This window comes from Megalops cyprinoides, chromosome 9 (assembly GCF_013368585.1).
Source record: "Megalops cyprinoides isolate fMegCyp1 chromosome 9, fMegCyp1.pri, whole genome shotgun sequence".
Lineage (NCBI taxonomy): Eukaryota > Metazoa > Chordata > Actinopteri > Elopiformes > Megalopidae > Megalops > Megalops cyprinoides.
In genome coordinates, this window is record NC_050591.1 from 11185342 (window position 1) to 11212360 (window position 27019).

At 41.9% G+C, this 27019-nt stretch overlaps 1 protein-coding gene across 4 annotated transcripts in view; it reads right to left on the reverse strand.

The window, feature by feature from the left end:
• The window catches only part of zgc:172282 (leucine-rich repeat and fibronectin type III domain-containing protein 1-like protein), an 85613-nt gene extending 59001 nt beyond the window's left edge, over positions 1 to 26612 (reverse strand). For 3 of the 4 annotated variants that reach the window (XM_036537353.1, XM_036537350.1, XM_036537354.1), the window contains exon 1: positions 25554 to 25857. The gene's annotated coding sequence lies outside the window, so the exon portion shown is untranslated. Of the gene's footprint in view, positions 1 to 25553; positions 25858 to 26157 lie in introns of those variants that run through there. The other variant, XM_036537351.1, reaches the window with a different exon arrangement.
• Between the last annotated feature and the right edge of the window lie 407 nt (positions 26613 to 27019).

The following is a 27019-nucleotide window of genomic DNA, read 5'->3' on the forward strand; positions in this document are numbered from 1 at the left end:
TTTGCCAAGGCAACAACACACTTCACAGCTGTGAAGCCATGGCGTAACTAGATTTCCGAACTAGCAGCACCCTAGCCCCCCCCCCCCCTTTTTATGAAATCCTGTGAAATCCGAGTGTATACATCTCACCACAATAATCACTGCGCTTGTGCATAAATGCTAAGACGAGATGAATGCGATCTGCTGATACACTCACACGCAACCAGTTTTTTGCACTAAAAGTCGAACAGCGTACTGCAGTGGAGTAGGAGCTCATTGGAGGATAGGCGCTAATTTGCTGATGTCACGCAGTCAGCTTGAGGCCAGCTGATAAATCGTGGGGGTGCCAGAGAGCGGAGAGATAACCCTGCCAATACAACCCATACTCTGCCAAAATGTACTCGCCCCTATTCCCATTGGAACAGAGCGAATTTGTTCTGCCACTGTAAATTTTCGGTCATCACCCTTGGATAACATGGATGGGATCGAAGCTAGGCCGTAGAACTCAGCATGCACTTTAGCCATTCTGCTACTCGGGAGTGCCTTTGCTTTTAAAAATAGCTGCAACTTTGTTTTTTGTTTTTTGTTTTTTTTTTCCCATTAGCCCTGCATATATTTCACAACTAAATTTGAGGCAGAAAAATATGTCATTTTCATTCATTCATTCAACAGCTGCAATATTTATGTACTCATATTTGTTGGCCTATTTACCTATCTACTTCATCAATGTTAAGGCTGCAAAAGATACTGGCTACATGTGATGTTTGTTGTCGTTTAAATTGGCTATTACATGAAATATTTTTGTAGCAGAATTGTATTTGTCTTAGTTTTTACATGTGTATAAAAATGAGTTGGCATTATGTATGCAATCCATGTGTGCTATATCTGGTCGATACGTTTTCCATTTGACTGGTAAATTGGAATCTTGCCAGCCATGTTGACCAGCACCAATTACGCCTAGCAGAAACTATGCATTCCTTAGAAATATTAATTTATTTCAAAGTCACACAAAGCTGAAATCCTTATAGGAAATAAATTTTAAGCTGTTTTATAAATTGAAAATACAGCATACACAAATAGTATCAGCATGCCAGCATCATTTACTATGAAGAGTACATTGCCTTGAACATTTTGCAATGGAGCAGAACATTTTGACATCTTTTATTTAAAGAGTCACAGACAATGGATTAGTGGATTATGTTCAATTCAGCTATTAGCTGTTTCTAAAAAAACAATTTATGATATAACCCAATTCCCTCCGAGTGATTCCTGTTCATTTTCCATATGGCTTGCTACCACTACTGTGCCTTGCTATATCTGCATATACATGTAGGGAAGGATTCTCTATTGGTTAATGATTTACAAAATTCTGGCACAGAGCAGTTATTCCATGTCATTGTCTGCCTCTGTTTTTGCAAGATCATGATCATGAATATGGTGTTACAGAACCTTAGAGCTCTGGTTTAGAGCTTCTCTTTAAATCCCTACAGAACCTTTTGAAGAGGAAACCTGGTTCTCGGCAGTGACCCTAGTCGTAGCCATGTCACAGATAAAGATGCATCTGATAATGCTGTGCCTTCTAGAAACAGGCTGCTGGTAAGTCCAACATCAACTAGAAATGACACTTCCACTTTAATAAAAGTTAGATAATATTGATAGAAATCCCTTTTAACTGACTTAGTTAAATACAGGTCTAAGGAAAACTACAGAAGCTCTCCAAAACCATAGACCAATGTGGTCCAACAGACAAACGATGGCTGGTTTCATAAGTTATCCATCATATACACTTGTTTCTAAAAACGGAGCTTACCCAAATCATTAAGGGGTGATTAGATGCTTATTTTGTGCAGTGTTTCCTCAGAGACTGCCCCTAAAGCTGTGTGAAATCCAATGGGGTTTTGAGGGAAAGGATCATTGGAACAGTTTATTGCAAGCTACTGTGAACCTCATACAAAGGTGGCCCTAACTATGCACCAAATAGCAAGTTATTGCGTACACAAAAAGTATAAGCATTACTGACTGGACATTTAATGTACATGATTAGGCCACTGATCCGACAGCGAGGCAATCAAACTAAGCCAGACATTTTCCTAGGGTTTACAACTGCCAAATACTTGATTTTTCAGAGATCTTAAACTGAATTATTCATCTAATTGGAGATTAACAAAGGATAAGATCGACCATTTTTCAAAACGCTCTGCGCCTTTTTGCTCATCATTTGTTAACAGTGGAATGACAAAGCTGTTTTTTTTTTTTTTTGGCTTGGCGTGGAAAACGCGGAGCTGTGGTAGATCATCAGCAACTCTGAGTGAACTCAGAGGACGCGGCAATGATCCGGGTCCAAACGCACCCCGGAGTGCCGCTAATGTTCTCTGTGTATTATAAAAGACCTTCAGAGGAGTTGCCACCGCTGTTTGAAGGGAGAACCAGTCTTCATTAATGGGGGAGGGGGTTGGGTTGGGGGGGGGGGGGGGGATTGCATTAGCCTGGGTCTGGGGAAAAGGCAGAGCAGAGTCCCAACCCTCAACAATTTCAGAGCGCACAGAGCTCAGCCACTCAAACCAGGGCAGCAAATGATCCAGAACATCTTGCGCAGTTTCTGCAAATAACACCCATGTTTTACATAATGTATACAGCCTTTTAGTGGTCTGTATTCAGCTTGAGACACACAGGGTACATATTTTTTTTAACTCTAAGAAACCTGAAACTACAGGTTAACAAAGAGATCTCCAAGCAAGCTTCTGCCTAGGCAATAGGCATTATGCTTCTCCACTGACTGATACAGAGAGCATGTGAAAAAATCAGAGCTGCCCTAGCCCTGTGCCTCCGCCCCCTTGTGAAAGTTGGCTTCAATTCCAACTCAGATTGCAATTCCCCAAGCATAATGAGCTGTTGACAGTTCTGGAGGATAAATGGACCATTCACAATTCCTTGCGAGGCCAAACCATGTCAAACAGAGATCTGTATGTGGGTACCCTGCAGACAACTGAATAAGGACACACTATTTAAGGCTCTTTTATCCGCTGTTTGCCGTTAGACAATTCATGAATCTGTTTTATCTATTTTGTTTTCTGCAAAATATTCCAATGCATGTGTACTAGTATTGTATTACAAGTCAAGTACAGTATTGAATAAGTGTACTGAATAAACAACAATTTCACTGAACATGTTTAATCAGATTTTCCATTTACCCCAAAACAAAAAGTCATTATCATGTTTTCCACCAACTTGGTCAGGAGCAAACTGCCTTAAAATTTAGACATATTCTAGTGCTGAGGCACATTTGCAGTACATAGAAACCTTCATAGAAATCACACACATCACTTCCCTTTAAATAGGGACTTCAACTGAATGATCAAATTGAAAACATTATTGTATACTTTATTTTAAATGCTAGAAACAGCAAAATCAATGACTGTCATAATAGATTAAATATGCATTCAACATGTGGGATTAGCACATCTGTTTTGACAGATGAATGTGTAATTTGATAATTTTCACTCAACTGAATACATTACTTTGAATTAGGTAACATCATGACCCAGTAATGTAATGTTATATTTGCATAGTTTGTTGTGCTTTAATCTGGCATGATGTCTATTGACAATGAGGTTTAAATGTTCGCTATTAAAACAATAGGTAAATAAAAGGCTACTTCAAGAATCATACGTTGGCTGGAAATCATTGAATTTTCATCTGTTGAAAGTAGAGAGTTCTGTATCTCTATGTACAGTGTTTGATGCAGCAACCCTGATTAGTATATAATTTTAAACATGGACTGCATGTTGATAACTACTCTACACCAATATGTGGAATAACCTCTGAATGTTTTCATGAATTTTGTGCAGCTTTCCTGGTAATGCACACTAGTGTAACACTTGGTCTTCTAAATTCACTGAACACTGCCTGTAGGGAAAGCCACTACAAACATTTTGGAGGGTTTTTTGTGGTTTAAGTCCATTCCTAAGTACACTATTCAAATCTATTTTTTAATAGATTCACATCCCTCTTTATTAATACAAGATTAGTTTACTGAACCCAAACAACTGCATAGTTAATAGCTAGGAGACAAAGCAAACAGCAATGTTCCAGGCCGTCTGTCCATTCAAATAATTTCAAAGACGAGATGCAAGAATCTGTTTAAAGTATGTTCTGGTTGGCTGTAACCAGGAACAGGACATACAGGAGTGGGGTCTAGGACAAAGATTGGTGAGCTGCAGACAGAGCTCCTTTTTGTACGCTCCTGAATTTTGCAGAGGCTGTTATATCTGGGGTGCACAGCAGGAGAGCACAGTGTGAGCATCATCTCTCCCAGAATAGGTGTTGTTGCCAGCCATAGTGGGTCCAGTGTTTCAGCGCTGCTGAAAAACCGGGTGAGGGCTGGTTGTCTGGGACATTAAGAGACCAGCTACTTCTCCGTATCATTAGCGTGCGGCCGGCTGTCCTCCTCGCTTGTTTCATTGTCTGGCGGCTCCGTGTGGTTCATGTACGTATCACTCCCCTTTGCGCGCTGCTTTGTTCATTCCTTTTTTAATTTATTGATATTATTATTATTTTTTTCTCAGAGGTAAATCTGACAATGTAGACAAGGGAGAACCAGTCTTCATTAATGGGGGAGGGGGTTGGGTTGGGGGGGGGGGGGGTGGGAGTGCATTAGCCTGGGTCTGGGGAAAAGGCAGAGCAGAGTCCCAACCCTCAACAATTTCAGAGCGCACAGAGCTCAGCCACTCAAACCAGGGCAGCAAATGATCCAGAACATCTTGCGCAGTTTCTGCAAATAACACCCATGTTTTACATAATGTATACAGCCTTTTAGTGGTCTGTATTCAGCTTGAGACACACAGGGTACATATTTTTTTTAACTCTAAGAAACCTGAAACTACAGGTTAACAAAGAGATCTCCAAGCAAGCTTCTGCCTAGGCAATAGGCATTATGCTTCTCCACTGACTGATACAGAGAGCATGTGAAAAAAGACCAGCTACTTCTCCGTATCATTAGCGTGCGGCCGGCCGTCCTCCTCGCTTGTTTCATTGTCTGGCGGCTCCGTGTGGTTCATGTACGTATCACTCCCCTTTGCGCGCTGCTTTGTTCATTCCTTTTTTAATTTATTGATATTATTATTATTTTTTTCTCAGAGGTAAATCTGACAATGTAATGCATGCAAAAGTGTTCCATTCAGATATTCTTTTCTTTTTTTTTTGTTTGTTTGTGAAGAGAGACTACCCAGGCCAGTCCGACTGAAACAATTACTTTCCTCCCTGCAGTTCACATTCTGAAAGATATAAGGGGCGGTGGTGTTGGGGAGGGACATCACTGGATAAGCTATGAGTAAATGTACACATATGTAAGCAATGGCTCTAAAGTAGTTGTCATTGCTGATGTAGCCTTTTGGGGCTCGCTGATAAGAGCAGATCATTCTTCTTGATGTGGAGGTAGCATAAGAAAGAAGTCGATGCACAAACGTATGTGCCTTGGGATTTGGACCAAGCCCTTCTCTCAAGCATGTAATTAGACTGTCATTTAAAAGATTTATGGTGCATTTCAGTTAATACTTTCTCTTATATCATTTTTAATAGGCCTGTTACAGATGATATGTTGACAGCCCAATAGTTCGTAGTGTGTGTGTAAACATAATTTATAAAACAGAATAATGGAGGAACTAATACATTAAACTGTTGACCTTCTTGGTGAGCTGGGATGTTATTTGCTGCCCAACCCTAGTAGGCTGTTGGAGTACCAAACAGCACTGAACAGGAGTGTGCCAAAATTGAATGGATACACTTACGTTCTGGAAGTCTCTCAGGATAACAGCGTCTGCTAAATGCATGTAATGTAATCTAATGTAATGTAATGTAAAATACCTAACAAACCAGGCTGTTTACCCAACCAGATGTGGGTGAGAAATGATTTTATTATCAGTCATGTGTTGCCATTGATTTGCCAAAGCAATAGAGCTTCCAGTCACATGAACTGGGTCTGGATGCATCACCATGACCATAGTTTGCTTCAGTAGGTTGTATGACTACCCAACATTCCCAGTTATTACTCCTTTCTGTGGGCACGCCCCAAAATGGTCTTTTTTTTTTTTTTTTTTTGGGGGTAAAAAAAAAAAAACGGCAACAGTGGTAAAAACACTCCTTAACCCCAAAGAGATTGGAAATACAAGCATCAAATACTTGTGCAGATTTTCAGCTGATAACCATTACTTGATTGTACAAACCCTATGTTTTAATGTTTTCAATTTTTTGGGCTCCTGTTAGTTTTAGGCACAGCAATCCACACATGCCAATGTATCAATCTGCTCAGAACTAATTTATCAAATGCATTGCCATCAGGGACCCCCACCATGACATGAAGAATTTGATATGCCACTGTTTACTTGAATGCCCCTGCAAAACCAAATACATCAGCTCAGGTACCTCTATAGAGACTGATAGTCTAGATTGGCAGGTATACATGCCAATGATACAATTCAGACATCTTATTAGTTTATAATTTGATAAAGTATGTCAGGTAAAAACATGCTCAGAAATTTGAAATTTAGATAAAAGAGAGAAATTTGAAATAATCTGATATTTTGTGTGGTCATCTGAGCTGACTGCACTGTAGCTATCATTAGGCAGAGATTACATCTTTGTTGTATATACTCTTTTTGTTTACTGATTGAACACCATGTAACACCCATGTTTCTGGTACATAACAAAAAAAGGAAAGTGTTTCTCTGTCCTGAAATGATCTGGATGCTGAACAGAGATGAACTGGAGTTCTCTCTGAAGTAAATGCAAGAAACGCTGGTCACGCAAAATATAGGCCCACTTTGCACCACTATTGCGGAGACAGTGCTACATTTTCTGATGACACATTTGACGCATTGAAAGTGACAAGCCTCCTGTAGACGACAAAGTGCAAAATACACAGGAAGCCTCTGCATGGAAAGGTGAAAGGGCTCTCTAGCGGAGAATGAGGTAAGCTAACCTGTGGCTTTTGCGTTCTAGGTGCTAATTTCAAAGACAGAAATATCATCCTTGAGTACAGCTTGTTCATATTCCTTTCAAGACTGTTGAAATAAAAAGGCACCCTGCGCAGATTATTCACTCTAAACCCAAAGTAATTAAATTGGAAAAAAGATACATGTACATTATGCAGCATTACTTGTAGGTGCACAAAATTATAAATGCGTAATCCCCATATGTTTTGTCTTGCCTTTTGTAGACCATGAATAACAATGTTGGTGAACAGTGGGCGACCATCATGAGACTCTCAATGGGGAGAGACTAATAATCAGTGGGAAAATAACTGACTAAACAATAGGTTGGTTATGCTACCTCCTCACCTGCCTCCTTCCAGTGCCCCTAAGTCTGTGCGATATCGGGGTCCTGCGGTTCAGGCCTCCTCTCAGTCCCTTCGCCTGCACGTTTACCCTTTTTTGCGCCTCACTTCGGGCCATAATCCGATCGACAATGGAACAGAAATCCGCCAAGATAAAGTCTACTCTAATGTCACCTGCTCCACACGTGTCAACAAGCAATTTGAACTTTCGTCCTCCTCCGTTTAATAACGCAACGCTCCAGCAGCATTAGATGCTGCTAAAGCTTTTTCTTTTGGAGAGGTCAGTTTGCAAAGATTTTAGTGTGAAGAATCCAGCCAGGCTACATGAACACTGAGAGAGGATTTCTGTCTCTGACAGACTATTACTCACTCATTTGCCCTTGAACATGGTTAGTGCAGTTTGAAACACACACACACACACACACACACAAACACAGATGTCCCAAGGTGCTCCAGTTATGGCTTATAGTCCTTTTGGCATTGTACCATTATTATAGTTATTATTATTGAAAGCGCTACTGCTACAGCAATTTCTGTAATAAAAAAAATGTGTATATATATATATATATATACATAACTAGGAATTAAAAAACAAATTTTTAAAAAACAAATTGATTCCATTTAGTCAAGAAATAAATGCATTAGAAGTAATAGAAATGCAATTTAAAAGAAGGGGGCTGGGACAATCGTGCATAGTTACATGGCAATTACAAATTGTAAGCGATATACATATACATATATATATACATGTATATATACATATATATATATCGCTCCGGTAAGATTAGCAATGCATAGTTGTAAGTGGCAGTGAGATTAATGGAGTCTGAAGTGTGTGACTCTGTTACCACGGGGACCGTGAGGCAGCATAAAGAACAAAACGAACAGGTTTTGATGTAGAGGGCCATTTTTTCACTCCCTCTAACAGTGCATTAAGAGCAAGTACAGCTCCCATCCACTGATCTCCTTCAAACACAAGTTGTGCAGTGTTGGTTATCTATCTATTTATCTTAGTTTACCTGTACATATCCCTTAATGTCTCATTATATCGCAAAAAAAAAAAAAATAAATAACAAATTAGAATCCCATTGCAGGTTTCCTGGTCATCTCACAGTAAACTTACTCTATTCAACAGATTGCATGCATTCTGCTTCTGGAGATTAGTATCTTATTTCCAGCACTGCCCTTTTCAGTTGACAGATTTTCTATTCCACTGACTCAAGCAGAGAGAAAAAAAAAAAAAAAACTCTGGTTTTGCCCCTGCAGACTTGAAATATCTGCATTCAGTTAGTGTTATCATCAAGAGAATGATTCAGTCACTTACCACCTGACAAGGCAAGGCTCCCCTAACGAACCTGACCCTCGCTCTGAAAACCAACTGTCACATATAAGCAGGGAAATCAGTATGAATCATGTTCTAAATCGGTAAAATAGACTCTTGTGCCATGACTTCAGTAACTTGCAGCCTTGCATCATTCATTTTTTCATTATGCTTTTTATTTGTATTTTCAATAGATTTATTAAAAATTGAATTCAATATTTTTTTTTTTCAAAGATCTGTACATTCGAAGATTGCTGATAACCATCACAAATGGGATATAAAGAGAACAGTTGTGAAAAGGGTAAATTCAACACCGATCTTCAAACTAGCACGTTTGTTATCCATCATAGGGCTCTTTCTATTGTGTTCTTACTCCATTAAGATGTTTTTTTTTTTTTTTTTCTAGTGCAGGATGCCAAAGGCAGTGAGCACAAAGCTTTCATATGCTGTACTCAGGGCAGCAGGTTTGCATTCCACAGAACTTCCCACTGTTTGTGCGTTCGAGCAGGCTTCCCTATGTCTCCCTGCTATATGAATGACTGTCAGGGCACTTGTCTTGGAAGACGGCGCAAGCCTTGAGGACGGAGAATCGTGGCGCCCCCTCCGCACACTCAGTGAAGGGTTAATCGCCCGCTGGGTCCCTCTTGACGTCATGGCGGGAGGAAGGGAAGCTCAGCCGAAACGAACGCTGACAGATGGGAGCAACGGGCGCCGGCGGGCAACCAGCCTCCTCCGCACGCCACGCACCAGCACTCACAGAAAACGGAGCTGCTGCCCCCCACCACTCCCCCCCAGCCCGAGGGCCGCCTGCCGCGTCGCTCTCAGACGTCAGCCGCCCGTGGGAGCCGCTGCTCGTTTGGCTGCGTGACCATGCCACAGCTGTCTGCCCTCTCCACACTCTGTTAATGGACGCACGCAACCCCTCCCTGTCCTCCTTGGACCGACAGGTCAGCCGTATCCGAGCCTTGTCACCCCAAGATGGCGGTGAGAGGGAGCATCTCGGTTTCCTAGCCTCCAAGCCCTGTCACAGCATGAACTCATCTCTCCGGCCTCCCGGGCTGTTTTACTATGAACATTTGGGGACACACTTATAACAGAACTGGAGTAGGCATATTTTACGTAGTGTGGTACTGTGACACTCCGCTGAGCCGGCATGTTTTGACTATTAATTCTGTCCGGCCATAAAATTGGCCAGACGTGTTCATTATTCTTTTAATCAGGTGTTTAACCAGATATAGGTTGCTATTTTATCTCACTGTGATTTCTCTGTTTTACTATGTCTTAGCTGGAATGCCTGTGCAAGGTCCTATGTGAATCTATCTTTATTAAAAAGCTTCTCATTTTTCCAGAATGCTTTATTTTAACTAAAATCACTCGTGAACTCTGGGAAAAGAAAAAAAAAAACTAAACAAATGACTAAGAAATTAATAAAATAATATATTCCTGCCCTGTTCCTTTGGGAAACACTGCCAACTGGTCTATTTTTGGACTGACAGATCTCATACATGAACTAGATTTTCAACAGCTAAGACCTGAATACCAATGAAGCATTTTCATATTACTATTTTTAATCAAATTGTTTTTTTTTTTTTTCTGAAGGTCATTTCACCTTATGAATATTACTTACAGACTAAGGGAAATAAATTTCAAATTACTAATGTATACAAAGGGGTTTGTGGGGTTGAAGTCAGCTTACTGTAAAAGCATTCATTGGATGGGCATGACATTTCAGTCAAAAATGCCCCATTTCCTGTTGTGACATTCAGAAGGTGAATGCTATGTATCTGAAAGGCTGTATCTAATAAAAATGACAGGACATCCAAATGCAATTTTACCTTTGTACGTCTGTACCTTGCATTCTGGATCCTCTGTCCAGTCATTCCAAAGATGAGGCATGCGTCACATTTTTTGACAAGCTGCTGCAGAGATGCATCACCTCTGACGCCCAGCACCTTACAAACACCTGCTGATGCACATATGTCATTAAACAGATCATCTTGCAACTCGGCCCACCTCAACACATGCGACTCAACTGTCCTGTTGGAGTGCCACAGTGTCTGTTCGCTTCAAGCCAGCAAACTGATCTCCTGATTCCCCTAATAATGATTCTGATTTGAACTACTGTCACCAATCAGTACCATTCCTGCAGGTTCTGAGACTGTCGCTGGTTTCAGTAGATCCAGCAGAGTCACATATTGTATCAAAGACTTTATTAAGGCTTTGATAAATGGAATGGAAAGCTGGGGTTGGATGCAATATGGGATGTATCAAGTTAGTGATAAAAGCATAAATATCTTTGGAAGTAGGACCCTTCTTTATAAAAAAATGAGTTTTTTAATTGTGCATTTGTTATAATGTTCAATTATCTATCTCACTTGTCCTTTTGAAAATTAAATATGCTTACATTCATTATGACTCTGCAGTATGTCCTTTAGATCAAACCCACCAGATGTTTTTTGTTTTAGAATTTTCAGAGCCCCTGTAAACCAGGCCTTTTTTAACACATCAAGTGGTGGCAGCTCAATTTCCACTGATGTTAGGCGTTCTCTTTTTATGGCATTGAGCAGCGTTACTCAGCTAGCTCCGTTCCCGTCGGGACCGCAGTATCTGCGGGCTGTTCCACCCTAGGCACACAAAACCACCCGAGTCAACTATTCATTGTCTTGAGTGAAACTCTGAAGTTTTCCTCCCATGGTCCTGAGAGCATTAGCAGTTCAAAGACAGGAAAGCATGCTTGAATTGCAGCCCTGAGTAGCCCTGGTGTAAAGTTTTGCCTGCAGTCCCTGAAAGCAGCTGAGTGTGGGAGCACCGACTGCCACACTGACGGCCACACTCACAACTGCTGTCATGTAGGAAACTGCAAACTGTGGGAGATGTCACTGTCTCACCTATGTAGCGGAAAAAAAAAAAAAAAAAAAACTACTCTGAGACTGCATATAACACCCTACACACTCCCTTCCCAGCTCATCACTGTAATAATTACAGTTCCCTCCACATGTATTCAAACCCCTGACTGAATGTTAAACATTTTTATATCGGATATCTTTTTGTGCTTAAAAAATGTTCCAATGTTATACTTTAATCTTAATAGCACAGTACAGAGGAAACTCAAATAATTCACAAAGGTTGCAGTTTAATCCAGAAAGTATGAGTCACATTTATTCATACCTTTAAGGAATCTTTAAGGCAATATTTGACAAAACAAACCTGCACCAGAATTTTGCTTACTGGACATTAAATGGAAGCTTATGAGAATAAACAGAGGCATGGGAAGATTTCCTGTTTGCCTGCGGTCTAAAGAGAGATACCACACAGAAGAGACTCATCAGTGCTATGCATTATCATGGTCAAAGGCAGACAGCCCTTTGGGGACTGCAAGTAAATGGCCCACACAAGTTCGAGGATGGCTATACAGGGACGTAACATACAGGAATTCACAATGTCCATTGCTAAAAAATGCCAGGCTACCAGTGCACCCACAGTTCTACCAGGAAGAGAATGCATGTATCTTGACACCATGGGTTGTGAGACAAGCCATTCAGGAGGCAAGAATAAATCCAGGCAACAGTCAGACTTCTCCTAAACAAAATGTTCTCTGACACATTGTAACATTCATGAATGCAACGTGGAATAGGATCTTCAGATTAAATTCACAGACAGGTTACAAGGAAGAAACCTCTTTTGAAGGTAAGCCAGAAAAAGAGGCAACTCAAATTGAATGACAATTCAAAGCTTGCCCCATGGGCAGATGAAAAAGAAGAAAAAAAAAAAAAACTTTTTGCATATGCTCATTAGCTTTATGTGTAGCACACAAAGATAAGCCTGTTTATAAAGGGAAATGTTCTCAACTCATCTCAATCACCAAACCTCAGGTCAGCTGAATCTGTGCTTTGTTTTCAAGAAAGATGTTCACAACAAAACCAAAACATTTGTAGGACCTACAGCAATGGGAATGGCCAAAATCCCCTTCCAATAGTGCCAGAACCTCATAGCATATTACAGGAAGCATATTATCAGTGTAATCAATCCTGTTTACTCAGGAGTACGAATGAGTATGGAAAGCACTTTATTCTGTGTAGTCTTTAGTAGTTAATTTTACGTAATGGAAATGAAATGAAAAACAATGATGTTTGAAAACTATTATATCTAACTGTTAACAAACATAATTGCACAGCCAGACAATAATAATAATAAAAAAAAAATAAAATAAATAATGTACACAGCACTAAATATGAGACAAGGCTAATAATTCTGTGGATATATCTATATTGCATATAGATTTTTTTTTTGTTCAAATTCAGATAGAGCATACCTGCTATGTAAATTCCAACCCTTGTATCAATGAAAATACTGTACATTGACCAAAGAAAATAATGCAAAACCCTGCTCTCCACTTAAGACAAATGCAGAGTATGGCCTAAAAAATAAATATCTCACTAATCTTCCAGATTCAAACTGCGAGGGTGTGGGAGCTCATACATCCTTCTCAGTATAAACTGTAAGTGCTTTTTTAACACAACATAAATTGTCAAAATGTCATATACTTAGTCATGGCTGCACATTTAATGTTGAATGGTGATTAACTGATGTACTTTTTTTTCAGCAAGTTTGAAGAGCGGCATGACAACATGTCACGTTAAGTGAGAGGATATGGGACAGCTGTCAGAATGGTATATTTTAATATTTTTAACTGCTGATTAGCAGTTAAAGGAGGAGACATGAACTGGGTTTGGGTGCCATCAGTGACCATAACAGGCAGCTGATACCCCAAGAGAACAAATCTATGCACCTCATGCATGCAACCCCTGCAAATGCTGTGAGTGCAGGGCTTCGGTCCCTCGTTCACATGAAGATTGTGCAATTGCGCGTGTGCATACCTCACGTGTATTTTAAGTGTCTTCTGGTTCTTCAAAAGTAGTCGATCCCTTTAACCACATACAGCTGAGCGTTTCGCCACATACAGTACCTGAAAGTTCACAGGTGCCGGTATGTAATGTGCCTGCAAACCCACCTGAAGATGCTTTCCTACACGCTGACCTTATTAGATAGGCAGCTAGCTATGTTGCAATAAAGTTGCTCTGAAAAGCCACGGCTCCAAGAATTCCAGTACACAAGCTGTCATCTTTCTGTCTTTCGCCATATATTGTGTTGTTATATATGTCGCTACCACATACAGTGCGCGTTAGAGACGTGTAGATACTCTCAGCTCCACTCTTTGGATCCTGGCCTGACAGACTATGCAAAATACTCCTGAGTGAGCAAAATGATCAGCCGTGATGATGCCACGCAGTACTGCACGCTGTCGTTGCATAAACATACGGTGGGATATGCATGCTTCTTTTGACATAGGCTCTCGCACATCCACTGCAGTTTCACTCCCTAGGAGCATGTTGAGGAAAGACAGTGTCTTCTGTCCTTGCATAACATTTCGCTTTTTTTTTTGGGCATCTTATGCAACAATATGAGTTTGGCAGTCAATTCCATTGCAGCAAGTGGGAATAAAAAGAACTGATGAAGTGGAAAATACAGTATTTGATTAAGTTTATTACTCAAAGTAACTGCTAAAACCGATCTCCAGTTAGGATCTTTAGAGACGTGTATTTCGGAGCTTAATATCCCACTGACAGATCCCTTTGGTGAACCTGCCTAGCAACCTTTCAAATTTAATCATCTGATCGGTGGGCAGAGTTCTCAATCCCACGTGTACACAGCGGATGATTTCTTTCTCAACATTTTCCGCAGCAGAGAATGTCCTGTACTTATCGCCCTCATTGTAGAAGAAGCCCAATGGGGATTCTGTACATTCTGGCGGCAGTGCTGGCGGCAGACTGCCAGGGCCACTGTTCGCTTGCAGAGAGTAATTGCGTTTTCGGCCCTGTGTGTGCTTTCTGTGTCTCCAGCGTAAAACTGAACACGCCGGCCGCATTCCCACATTCCGTTCCTTTTCGATGTGGTCTGTGTTTTTTTTCCGTGGAGAAGGCAGCGACACCGCTGTTGCACGGGCACCGAATGGTAAGGGCACACGCTCACCCGAGTTCCATCTTAGAAGCATGGCTTCCATTTGGAGCACTCACGTTCCCCTTTCTCCAATGACTGAACTGCAGATGTCCAATGCATGCTACTGATGATGACACAAAAATGCAGCATGTTTTATTTGGATGCATACCCAGCCTTTCATTTTGTCCAACTACAAAATGCAGTGCTTTTTACCCTACATAGCACTCAACAGAAAAGCATTCTGGTCAGACAGGAAACCAGAGTAATTGCCACATCAAAATGAATAGTTTTTTTTTTTTTTTTTTTCTAACATGAAATCAAACTACAGGTCATTAAAATTAATAACCAAACAAAGGAAATACATTTGAGTCTGAGGATTGAACTTTAGAGGTGATGTTGGATGTTTCTCAGAAGAACGTTAGCTCATTTCCGACAGATTTAGCTGCAAAACGTGCTTCTGACGCATTTTCCCTCGTAGAGTAAGAACACAGTCAAGAGGGATGACTTTTCGGAGTACATCCATGAGTGAATCGGATTGCTGTCGGAAAAGGCACGGCAAACGGGGAACATCTGTCAGTCTATGACGTCGATCCCAGCTGAAACGGGAGGCATGAGACCACGGCAGGCAACGCCTGTCAAAGCGCAGCCTCCTCCTCTCGGAGTTCTCGTGTCAGCTCATCCCGCGACGACAGCGACCGCTAGCCTCACTCGCAAGCGCGCCGCGTGACATCGACGAACGCGGTTCTCAAGCCTGTGATCCGAGAAGGAGAGAGAGACAGAGGCGCGTCTCTGAGCAGATGCGCTGTCAGCGCTCTCCCCTTTGATCTCCCGACGGCGCGGCTTTTCACCGACTGTTCCTGCGCGGGACCTGCGCGAGATCCCAACGACACCAGCCCGCGAGAGAGAGCGGCATGCTGTCGGGAAGTCGAGCGGAAACGGTGGGGCTCCATAAACGAAAAAAAAAAAAAAACATCAAAAAGAAGCTTCGTTCCTCTGTGCAGACAGGGAGTTAGTTTGCGGCTTTTCACAACCTCCACCCCCCCATCCCAGCTAGAGTGTAGATCGCAATAAAGTGTTCGCAATATCTGACCTGGGACGTCTGAGATGAAATGTTAGTGTGCAGGGTCTTGGCACTGCTTTTTGGTTTTCATTGCAAAACTACCCTGCAATTTGTCACAGTGGGGTGCTGTGGTGCAGAAATTGACTGGAGGAGTGCCGAAAGTCCCCTGTTCAACTCCCGACACTGTGCTGGATTAGAGTTGGGGGGAAAAAAAGAAAAAAAAAGTGAAATAAAATATATAAAGTGCACTTACATAACCCCACAAAAGATTGGGTGGTAATACTGACATGAAGCATATCTCATAATGTGTGGATTTGGAGCAGTTCATGTTTCACAATTTGCATTACCCACAGGATTAGATTAAACTACGTTGCCATAAGTAGAAACTCAATTTAACACAATTTTGTAGCAGATGCAAAAAGGAGACGTGACGCATTACTTTATTGGGTCAGTATTGTGTTCTGTGGTTTGTGGCTTAAATAAGTAAATGTAGTGGCTACACATGCCAGGCAGCTTCTTGGGGGAAACAGTACAGAAAAGAAAAGAATAAGGAATACCCTATGCCTTTTGGCTTGGGAGGATACACATGCAACGCAGCATTTCTGACTTTCTATCTACCACTCCTGAAATTCTCATTCGCATTATTAAACATTGCGTTGTTTGCTTAGCAGTAGCCCTTCAGCTTGACTTACATAGTATGCATTTTACACATTTTGCATGTTATAGAGCTAGGCGTTCAGTGAAGCAACACTTGCCCAAGGGCATCACAGAATGGGCCAGCCAAGCTAGAGGTGTGCACTACTCTGGCTATATGCCCAGTTTGCTAGCTGCTATGCCACACTACCGCTGGAGAGAAAAGCTATTGAAAGACTCCCAGGACAAAACCACCTTTGACACAATTCTGTCACATCCTGCTTTTCACATTGCATGCAATGGAACATTTCCGGAAAATGAACTGCATAGAATCCATTACTTCTGTTACAAACACAGTCTGGTCCCCCAGTGGTAAAATGAGCTCCCCAAAACAGTCAGAACAGGCAAGACAGTGACCGTCCTCCATCTTCATATAACTGTATATCCTCAGAAAAAATGGGTAAATCCTCAGATCTCTTCCTTCACCTATTATGGCACTTAACAGAATGTTGTTTGTTATGTAATGCCTATCACTATCAGATTGTGAAACTTCTGATTTAGTCTTGTCTCTGCTTTTGGTATGCACTTTTGTGAGGCCCTGTGGATAAGAGCGTCTGCTAAATGACTAAATGCAAAATGTAAATAAAACACAGTCAATGCACACAGTTCATGAATGTTATGAAATTCAGCACAGAGGATTACATGTCTAATATATGCTAAAATATGTGTCATTACAAATGCAAATAAAAGAAATACAGGTTAAATATACACAAATCACTGCATCCATATTATGCCATTTTATATTTCCAACATGAAGATATGGCAAAACACAGTTTAGATTTTAAATTTAAATGTGTATGTTTCCCATGAGCCATTTCTTTCAAGATGGACATAGCTTTAGGATGAAAGGTTTAACCGTGTTATGAGAGTGGGAGTAGCCTCAGGGCTATCCGTTACTCTACAGAAGTAAATCAATGGTAAGCAGTGCAAACAGTCTATTCTGTAAGGCAATGCTTTCACATTAGCAAACGCGATGCATTTCAAAGAGCTGTATGAATAAAAAAGATCCTTTAGTATAACCACTGGCATATATTATAGATGGCCTAAACACACAGAGGTTGTAAAAAGCCTTTAAAATACACAAGAGACCTGACCTTTCACATATGCGGTGACCTGGGTAAGTGTGTTTCTGTATCTTTAAAGAGGTTCACAGAATGGTGCTCTAAGATAATAAAACAATCTGGGCAGGGGATACCTGAATGAATGAAGCACTTATGAGACAGTACTGTGAGGCTGGCTTCATATATCCTACTAAACACTTTCCCTGGTTACCATTTTCCATTTTCAAGTCTTTACACTTAGGGCATGTAAAGTGAATAAAGTAGGCATTAGTTGCTACTTCAGAACATCCCAGTCTCATCTTTAAAATAGAATTTGTACCTTCCTTTCAGGTTCTATGAATGCATTTTTACCCTAATGTAACACGCTAACATACATGGATTAATGTTCAACACTGAAAATGATGTGAAAAGAACTAATGTTCACCAGGACCAGTGAGTACTGCATCAGAGAAAGCATATTCCCTGGTCATCAGGCATTAATGACAATCATGAACTGTGTTTCGTTTAAACTCATTTCCCACTAGCGCTTCCATTATTCTAGACATTCACTTTTCAAATTCACTTTTCAAATATCAATTTATATCTCATGTCCTTCATGTACAATTGTGCCCCTAAAGAGGCTCATGAGCTGCCTCCAAGCTCTAAACCAATGAAAAAAAAAAGAAAACTTGCAGCTAAAAACTTGCTTCATCTTCAGTGTTGAACCAGTAAGCAATTAAGAGAAGGCAGTGTTGTCAAAATGACCGCCTGCAATATTTTTTAACTCTCTAAGCTGCCATTGTCATGTATTCATTCAATTTCTATCCAGATGAAAACATTTTGTCTGGAAAACTGAAAACCAAAAAGTTAGGGGCTTAAATCTAACAATAAAACTCCTCTGCCACACTGCACTGCACTACTTCTGAGCCTGAATATTTTTGTGTTATTGTGTGCACCCCTCCCTTCACCCGCTGGCGCATGGGCTGCCATGATAACACCTCACCTGTTAGGCTTCACAAGCTCCGTAAACGATACCTGCTCCACTCCACCGGTAATTACTTCCCCCCTTTCATCTCAGCTCCGCATATCCCAACCAAAGATTTTACAGGAAAACAGATCGAGCCAACGAGAGTGTTTTTGCATTCAGGAATTTACGCCTCCGGTGAGATTCTTGACAAATAAAGAGCTCCCGCGGACTGCTTTGACATTGAGAGTTGAAATGTCCCACGTGTTTGGGGGATCTCAATGGAAATGGAGACTTTGATCCTCTCGCACAGGACGTGCGGTCAGCAGGGGAGCCGAAGGGTTCGTCGTGCTCAAATGGAGGGCCAGTGTAACACAGCACCTCTTCACAGGTTGTGGATTCATTCAGTTTTATGTCAGTATTGACATCAGGGGAGCGCAGTACAGCATCAATGTCAAAAGGGCTCAGAAGGAAAGGCTTGCAGATGCTGCCATGTTTGCTGCAGGTTGGCTTAGCATGGCGTGTGCTCCCTTTGGTTTTGTACCCTTCGGTCAACTCAACTTGTTTATGAAGGGGAGGGTTCCATACGCAATGCTCAGAGGGAATGGTGCTTGGAGCAGCCATGGCAGGACCATACCCCCCCACACACACACATACACACGCACACACACACATACACAGACACACACACACACGCACATACTGTTAATGAATGATGAGGCAGCTCTGACAGTGGTGAGAAAGCTCTAACACGGTCACGTGACCGATATTGAGTAACAGTGCCCGGCAGGATGTGGGACATGATGGGAGAACAGCTGGTGGCCCCTCATCCTTTGCAGCTCACTTTTAAAGCAGCCACTCCGTTTTCAGATTACGCACCGGGCCAATCTGGCACAAAGCCCTTTTTGAGGAGCCGGGGTTGATCTGATTCTGCTTAATCCTCGCCGCCAGAGACCCCCGTGACAGAGCCCCCGCCCCCGCGCCTTACCCGCTGGCCGGGGACTCAACCTCTGCCCCCTTTTCTCCTCAGGCATTAACCCCATCTCGCTGCGTTAATATCGCATTGTGCAGGCGGGACAATCAAAGAATGGGCTTAATAAATATGTGTCACCGCGGACTGCACAACAGAGAGCCGGCACTCGCCGGGGCCTGATTTTGTAATCTGATAACACACATCGCGGACAGATGCAGAAGGAAGAGCGGAACGCGGTTATTTATATCATCAGCAAAGACTTCCTGTGGCAGGGGGGAGAGCATGATTACACCGAGCTCAGATTTCCACTCAGTTCTACAGAACAGGATCTATTTCAAAGCCTTTGATTTATGTTCCCAACGGTAAGAAGGTTGAGCTCAATGTTAATCATTATTTATTTGCTTAGCAGACACCCCTATCTGGAGTGATTTATGTCTGCATTTTGCACATTCTCCTTTTTTATGCTTCTGCAGCTTCACTGGAGATACTCGGTTCCTCAGGCAGAGGTGGAACTGCAGCATCCAGCAGTGGATTTGACCCACAGTCCCTGTGATCCCCGGTCTACTATTCTTCCTACTGGTCCACAGCCATAACGCCATAGTTCTCTGTGATGCAGTCTGACATTCTCAATGGTGCAGAGGTTGAGCCCTGTGGTACCTGGCAACTTCGAAGGCACTGCAGCTGCAGCGATCAGCCCTGCGGTGTTTGAGCTTTTCCGCAGTGCGAGGGCTTTTCCACAACACACGGCCCCGGTGACTTAATTAGACTTGATCGGGATCAATTGAATAATTAAATGCCTGCCGATTGCAAAAGGTCCATTGTACAGCACTAAGCGGGATGTGTCGAGAGTGCTTAGGCTTGCACTCGGCTATTACTGGTGTCAGGTATGCGGTAGCTTGTCGGTGTGGTAGGAGTGGTTGGGGAGTATGGGGGGGGGGGGGGTGAGCACCACAGAGAGCACATGAGCTGGAACGGCAGCACAATTAACTGGGGCGTGCAACAGCTGGCCCTCACTACTGAGCATAATTAGAAATGCTAACCATCTCAGCTGCAAACATACGTCTCCCACAGTGACTAAAGAATTGGCTGAGTAATAACCTCTGGTGGTCTGACTTCTTTAATTCACTCGGAATGAGAAGTTTCACCTTTCCAGCCATTTCACTGCGATTGCAGCATACCTGACCCAGCCACTTATGTTAATTGACAGAGAATGACAGATATGTTTGCATGGCGTTCTATTTACAATGTCACACTGACAGCATTCTTCATCTCAGGTGACACAGGTGTCTGGGATAGACAGAACAACAAGAACTGCAGAGGAGTTTGTCTGTGTAGCAGTCTCCTAAAGCCAATTTCAGGTTGTGACTTTAGGACACACCAGAGAATAACACAAATTGCAACCAACAGTACCAGTGAGAGAGAACACATTTCCATTTTTTTCCTCTCTCAACATGAGTAACAATGTCAATTTTACATGATAAATAATACGTTTCATAACTAAACATAAATGGCTATGTCAGTCTGACTTTGGTGAATGTCATACCAGACCACTGTTATGGTTAATATAAATTGACACTAATGTAATTTGACAAACAGGAGAATGTCATTTTGGCATGAAAAATGAACTTCACTGTTGCTTTATGCCAGGAATGGCAATAAATGTCTACAAATGTTTATATCAGGTGTCATTTAGTGTTTATGTAGGAATTATATATACATTATACATTACTCTTCAAAGATTGTGTTACAATAACTCCTTTGTGAAACCCAAAAAGAGTGATCTGTACAGAGTATGCAGTCCTTCAACAGTTAAGTAGTATGGCACACTAATCTCTGTACAGAACATCAAGATTTGATAGACTTCCATATACATCCTGAGGTTTACAGCACCGTGGTAAGATACAGCATTGCTGTGCTTTAAAGACAAATTGCTTTGCTTTAACTGCACAATTTAGCCAAGCTATTCAATAAAGAATGACACAACCAGTATATATCGTACAACCAAAATACAATAGATACAGAAGAGAATCTGTAATCTGCATGACCATTCCAGAGTGTCTCTCATTTCTCCCTGCAGTGAGCCTCCGGTGAAATTTGAGTGTCACGATCCATTAATCCATAGACTTCACAGGGTTTTTAACAAGCCTGTTTGCATGAATGTCACCATATAGAAGGTGAGGGGACAGAGATCATTCAGCAGCTCTGTATGGCATGTTTCAGCTGTTCCATGAGATCACAGGAACATTCTGGAAGACCTCAGCCGAGGAAAGTGTACCAAAAGATCAAATGCTAACAGGCCCTGCAAACTAATCAATAGGCACATGTCCCGGGGCTTTAGCTGCGTTGCTTCAATGAAAAGCTCAGCCTGACAGCAGCGCTGCTCTCTTTCCTTGGAAAATAAATAAAGCAATTTTAAAACAATTATGTCTGAAGCCTGCGAGAAAGCAGCTAAAGCCTTTATTCAATCTGACCTCGGTGTGCTTTATTACGTTTGAGTGCCAAATTTAGGTGACTTTTTTATTTTATTTTCTCACTTCTTGCACACCTAATTTCATTGGCCATGAGCCTTGAATGTTGTGTAAAGGGTGGGGGGGGGATCTTACACTTGCTAACAAATGTTACTCAAAAATGTTACTCAAATGTATTTACAAAATCCAAAGAAAAGAGGCAAGTCATGAACATTGAAACTGCATGGGAAATATTTACCGCCAGTTACTGTCATTACTGTGTACTGAATGGATGCATTAAGAATTTTCCACTCTCTTCCGCATGATCTCACTTACACACAGAAATCTGAAAGAAAAACTTGCATTCCAGCTAAGATACCTTTTATCCGTGTGGAACCATGGCTGGATGTTCACATACAATATGCAAAGGAGTTTGATGATTGGTGAGTTGAGTGCCATTCCATTTCAATTCTAGGTGTGTATATACGTGATCATGCCTAAGAAATCCCTTTAACAAGCTTATGGGGTCTTTCTTTTCTGGGAGTGAAAAGTTTTTGGATGCACCAAACTTTCACAAATCAGCACATTAAGGCCATGGCCTTGATGAGTGCTTGGCACATCCAACTGAACACTACCTGGGTTTCACTGTCTAAAATGTCTTGAGTTTTTTTTTTCCCAGTTAACTGAATTTCAAGCTCCTATGCGTGCACCAATGTAAGACACGCAGTAACAGTAGAGTGAATGACTATGGCAGTGATCATTTTTCAGAGAAATTTCCATGATGCAATTAATTCACTCTATTCTGCTTGACTCCTCAATGTCTGTCCCTTGAAGCGTGAGGCAGGTGGGGGGGGGGGGGGGTTGATAGCCTTGTGAACACATCCAGGTTGTCAGGTCCAGGCAATGTGCCAAAAACGCTGACCTGCCATATTACATCTCACAGCGGCGTTCAGCATTCAACCTCATATCTCTACCACACAAACCCCCACCAGATGTTCCTCTGATTATGCCACTCTACCATCATTTCTAATGCCCCCTGGTACTTTGAATAATTGAAAATGCATATATGATACAGGATAGCCACAGAAAAGAACCTCTATGGGGATGGTGGGTTTTGGAAGGGAGACAAAGATGTAATCCATTAATGTTGTACTGTGAACAAAACAAAATCTGGGAAAAATAAAACAATTTTGGTAATCATTGTGTTATAAAACCATCAAGTCCCACTGCATTAAAATAAAATAAAAAAAAAAAAAAAAACAAAATTGTTTGCTTTGTACAATACCATGTATTGTATTAAACTACCATTGTATTGATCTGGACTGCAATTTAATATAACCACAAAGAACTGTGTCATAAAATTCCATGAATCACTTTCAGCAAACAATTTAATCTTACATATTTTTTCATTTATTTCAGTGACTGCTGAAGTGTACAGTATAAGACAAAAAACAGCCTTTACTGAAAGCTAATTCTGTTGTATTGAGGCCTTGTCCCCCAGTCCAATGTTTTCCTGCAGCTACTACTGATATCTGTGGTTGCTGCACTCTGTTTCTTCAACAAAATCGCATAGCATACACAATTGGGAGGAGAAGTCCCTGGGTTGATCTTTGTGGCAGCTGACACGTCCATATTCTTGTTGGGCTCTAGCCATCAAACGACATGACGAAATTCAGTCCAAGTGGAGGGATCGTGAGAGATCATCTCTGCTTGCCATCAAAGGACAGCCAGACAGTGGGAGCCAAACTGGCAGAGGAGAACAGAACTAAACCTGCACCATTTTCTTCCACTGGCCCGTGCTTCCAAAGCCAAGCTCTCTGGCTGGGACTGTTCACACACTTAAATGGCGATCTCCTGAACAGATGGCCTCGCCATGTGCCATTTTACCAAAACGTTGCAATACCGACAGTAACATGGGCTGAGCTGATGTTCACATCAGACTCACAGAATCTCCGCTAGCGACAGGCTGCCATTTTATGCATCTGGGCTAGCTCTTTCACCGAGCACAGGCTGAGCAAAAAAAGCTAGCTGTCAATCCTTCATCGCTTAGACAGCATGCCAGACAGCGTGCGTACATAATCCCCAGAGATACCGAGCTGCGTGATATGCATACAATGTGCGCCCGTTTCCCGACTGTGCAACTTTCAAACGTTCAGACCTGTCATGTCAACTCTAACCTCTGACCTTTCTAGAAATTTGACAGAAGGAAAATCGCAAAGGCGGGACACATGCCAAAGATGGTAGACTAATAGGTCACTGGTCAGTCTGAGGGAAAAGAAAAGTTGCCCCATAACAAGCTGCTATCCACTATTCACACGGCATAAAAAGAGGACACATTACAGACAAAGAGACGTATATTAAGAAACCTTTACAAGACTGATCGAATAGACGGATAAAACGGACAGCCTGCATCTTTCAGCACAGCGGGAACTTATTTTACACAGACAGGAGAGAAATGTCGTGTCACTCGCATATGTGAGAGCTCGTGGCTGGAGGAGCCGCGATCGGTACACCACAGCCCCCTACCTGTGACAAAGAATAAGACATTCTAGGGCACTGCAGTTTCATATTCAAGATCATACTTGCTGATCTGCGAGTAAAAAAAAGGACATAGGAAATTGCGTTAGTGTACAACAACAACGAAGTACAACTAACAGCTTGGTTCTGAGATACGGGCTTAATTCAGGTAAGGTAGGTATTAATTTCAAGAGGCACAGAAACTGTCATGTGGAGCAATTCTAAACAAGCTCCCTAGTATGCATACCACAAGGAACGCGTTGATGTACTAAGATAGGTGCACGGCATGTGCATGTAGCACAGGATAAGCATGTAGGGCAGATTTGTGTTCGAGATCCATAAGCGTAGCATGCTGGCTAATTCTCACGTTTAAAGAAAAGATTACCATACAATTAAATGTTACAAAGTGATCCATACCTCAGTGGAACTTCAATTATGGATGTATTTGCATCGAACTAGTAGTCATTATCGACCCCACTTTTGCCACTGCCCACCTACAATGGCAAGCAAAACGTTGTTTCACGCTTTACCCTGAGAACCTGAACACACACAACCGATATTCTTTTTGTAGCCTGTCGTGCAGTACGTTGATCATTACGAAATCATTCCCGAATACAAATTTATTAACTGACCCGGTAGGCATGTTTTAAGTGATACTGGAACAACCCCATTTTCCTTATTGCGTCGCATTTGTGATTCGTCCCTTGAGAAATTCTGAATACCAGATGGGCGCTTCATTTTGGCTGCAACAAGTATTTAATATACATGATAATATTCAAGTGTCCTACGACTGCAGTAATTTAAAAAAAGTGGGCATTTCAATGTTGAACAAACAGTGCATGGGACAGTACTGGTACTCTTGCATGAGCAGCAAATTCAAACCGAGTGGCCTGGGTTAGGTATTCACGAGTGTGCGACAGAAATGGTGAAGTTTAAAGCATTTTTCCTTCCGTTTTTGGGACATCTACACTTTTCAAGCTATGAATCCACTCTGGGTATACAGAACGCACACAGAAACCAAGTCTCGCCCTTTTCTGCTTCAAAGGCATCCGCGACTGAAAACGTTACCTCCATTTCATCTAAACACCCATAATGCAAGTAAATTCTTTATCCATGACAATGCCCTTGTCATTGGAACATGTTTCATGTCCACATTATCTGTGCACGGTTCGGACCAAATGTATAAAAACAGCAAGCTTCACTTAGCATAACATTTCTTAAAAGTCACTTACCAGTGATACCCCATTCGGGAGTCATGGGCTATATGAGACGAAGTCTGCACTCTATTCCAAATTAACCGTAAAACGGCTCCTAATAGGAAATCCACGATTTCTATACATTTTCGTAAAATTCCTCGACATATAGGCGTCACACGATAAAACAACGTTTAAGGTAGCAACTTCACCAATACTATATTTAGCAAGCCCGCTTTTTGGATCAAACCCGATGCTCAGTTTCAAATGGCCAAGATGAGTTCTTTGCATTAGATAGCTACGTTAAGCAGCACAACCGCATGATGCATGGCAGCACGGCTATTTCGACATTCTCTTCGTTTGTGTGAAATGAACGGGGCTGGGCATAGCTTCATGCTACAGTGCATCGCTGACCAATGTGCTGCAATCAGTTTGTATGTGGACTCCTACATGCCATACCCTATTTCTCTTTGCCCATCCCTCTCAATATTCTTTCATTGTGTCCCAATGTTACATAAAACTTGAGCTTTCAGTGGCGCCTCTTTGCAGAGCATACTGTTCAATGTCGCGACGTTTCTTTACAACATAGCAAGACATTTAAATGTGTTCCACACCCTTGAAAGTCGCATAATGCAAAGATTACCTGCGTGATGGTCCTTTAGTAAACAGCTTTAAATGGGGGGAACTGATGGGGACTTCTCTCTTCGTTTAGGTTCTGTTCCCTCTCCTTGCGGTCCTCTCACCTACTTTAAATCTCCGGTGCTCCGTCTGTCAGCGCTGAGGTGTAATAACGCGGACCCGAAAGAGTGTAGTAGACGGGGGAAAGCGCACGAAACCGCCACCTTGTCGTTTCCAAGTTGCGAAGAACAGACGTACGATCCACAGCCTCTTTCCGTACAGCTGCGATAGTGAGCTGGGAACTCTCAAATACGTCTTGGGGATTTATTGCATTGGAATTAGTCCCATTTAATCCGATATGTAATCGACTCGTTCAATATATAATATGTTTTCATGGCTAACGTTACTATTGGCATGCACTGGGTGTCAAAAATCATTAATGCACTGTATTAAAGCTTTTTCTCGATACCTTCTGAAAAGAAGGTATAATTCCCAGAACATGCAGCTGAAATCCAATATAAAGAATATATCCGTGCCTTGTCTCCGGTGTTGTTTCCAAGCAGGAAAATCCTTTTCAGGTGTATATCCTCGAAGAGCGGAAGCCCTGTAACTGCATTCCGTCTTTTACGTTGCGGCAGCAGCAAGCATTTAACAGCTCTCGTTCCCCTTACTCAGTGATGGGCATTGTGGGGATAGATTAACGCTGGCTTGCAGTTTTCCCACTTTTCCGTATGTGCTCGATATCCCTTCGTCCTTCAAAGTCGCACAGATGTGAAATAAGTGCCATTTATTTGACCGGCAACGGGTATCCGTCATCAGTGATGTTAGAATTGGATCCGCAAACTTATTTGCACGGGATTTCTTAAATGACAAATAAAAGGATATGA